The following is a 2124-nucleotide window of genomic DNA, read 5'->3' as shown; positions in this document are numbered from 1 at the left end:
CCCTCAAGTAGCCTAAGTTTAATTATAATCACACTGTACTTTCCTTACGGGATCGCGTACCCGAAACACTTTACCTTGTCACGTGGCCAAAAAAACGCGAGGCAGCACTCTTCCTCGCCGTGATCAATGACCATAATGCCTTGGTTCATTAGTGTAGGTTCGCACTAAACATACATTGGTAAGATGCGTAAATTTCCGCTCTCGGTTTCCCGTCGTCCTAAATGAGAATGTCGCTCAAGTTCACCGTGACTTCATTGGTTAATAGCAGCATTGTTGAGAGTTGTGGCTGGTGTATGCAGTTCTGTAAATAAGCCTATTGCTGACCAGAATTTACTGCCTGTACTTTCTTCAGATGGTACGGAAGTAGCTCTCACTCGCCGGCAGCATGAGGTGTGAGCAAGACTTTTCACACTTGGACGGAGGTCCTCTTTAGAGGCAACCGTTCGAACCGAAAACGTAACAAGTGCAGCATACTCCCTATCATGTGAGTAACCGCAACAACGTAAGGAAAAACAGCTACTGTCAAGAAGTACGGCATTTGCTTACAACCTCTCACTCTCTTATAATATTCTGACAATTGCTTTAAACGTCCAATGACGAGAAATATTTCTGTTGAGAAACTTTTCTACATTCAACCTTGCATCAGGTCAACTACGGTTTGCCATATCCAAGTAGTATATTGGTCAATTCGGTGCTTCTGTCCTGGTGCACAATAGCAAGAATAACGTTGCAGGACTGGTACATGTCATTAATGTTTTCGGGGTATTTGTGAGAAAGGCTATGTTACTGAAGAAATGTTTACATCAACATCTGATTTTTTTAGAATTTTACACCGTCCATTCCCCTATGCATTTAATTCGATGCCGTATTGATTCTGATATTTTGTAGATCAAACAAATGAACTGGGTCATGTGCAGTCTGTGCAGCTTGGTTCTCTACCTCATGCACTAACGTGCTACAGAGCCCGGTATTATTAAGCTATAAGTAATGCACTTTGTGTTCAGGACCGTCTATCACGTAGGAGAAAGGTTGGTCTGTGGGGATGTATACTACATGAGTTACTAAAGGTACCACAAGCGTGCCTACATTTTTCCGTGCAAACGCTACCAATTACACCTGTTTCGAGTTATTCGGAAGCAATCAAATAAGTTTACACTGTCCTTGAAAACTGTATACACAATGGAGTTTCATTACAAACAAAATTAACGGATTGAAATAAAGGCAGTTGTCTGTCACGACAGCATAACAGAAATAAAAGTTTAGAAGCCTACAGTCAAGAGTAGATTACAACTAACAAGCGATTTTTCCAGTGGGAATATCCATAGTCCCTTAAAAAGGACATGTATAAGAAACGTCCTAATTGCTAATAATATTCAGTGTAATAAAACTCTTAACCATGACAGCAGAAAGTGTGATGAAATGTTAAAAGGTATCTCAAATTACAAATATACACACTACAAAAAAAAGAAAGTAATTATGTATATCATAACAGTTTCTCTTGACTTCACAGTGGATAGCTGGTTAGAACTATTAACTAATTATTTGTTTCGCTAACTAGGTTCAAGGCTAAAAAATCGGAACAAAGGTCGCAAGAATTAATAACAGAAAGAACTGGACAAAAGGCGTCGTTTTTACATATGAGTGAGGATACTATAAATTAATATGTATAATAAATAGATGGAGGTCACAGTTGTGCCTTTTGTAGAATCATAGTTATCCGCAACATTTGTATATCTGCGAAAATTCTTTAAAATCACTGCGGTCAAATATTATAAGCAACAGAGGGAACCTAATAAGTGTTTGAATAAAATAATATCTTTAATTACGTCGTAATACGTTAAAGAATTCTTCTGCGATTATCAATAATAGCTTGTCTCTAGTTACCGGAGATATCAGTAAAAAAGTGAAGCCGAAGGTATTTGCTCCAAAAGCGTTAACTTGATCTATAGCTCGTCCGCGAATGGTGGGGAAGCCTTCGCAGCTGTGTGATTTGTGGGACAATTTATCATTTGCTACACAATAGCAACAATGTTTCACTCATTCTATACTTTTAAATAGTGAATTCTCTGTGAGGAATAAACAGGCGTTCTGTACATTGAAAGAATCAAATATTTCACAGGGGGC

This window comes from Schistocerca nitens, chromosome 1, assembly GCF_023898315.1.
Source record: "Schistocerca nitens isolate TAMUIC-IGC-003100 chromosome 1, iqSchNite1.1, whole genome shotgun sequence".
Lineage (NCBI taxonomy): Eukaryota > Metazoa > Arthropoda > Insecta > Orthoptera > Acrididae > Schistocerca > Schistocerca nitens.
This window is presented reverse-complemented; position numbering follows the sequence as displayed.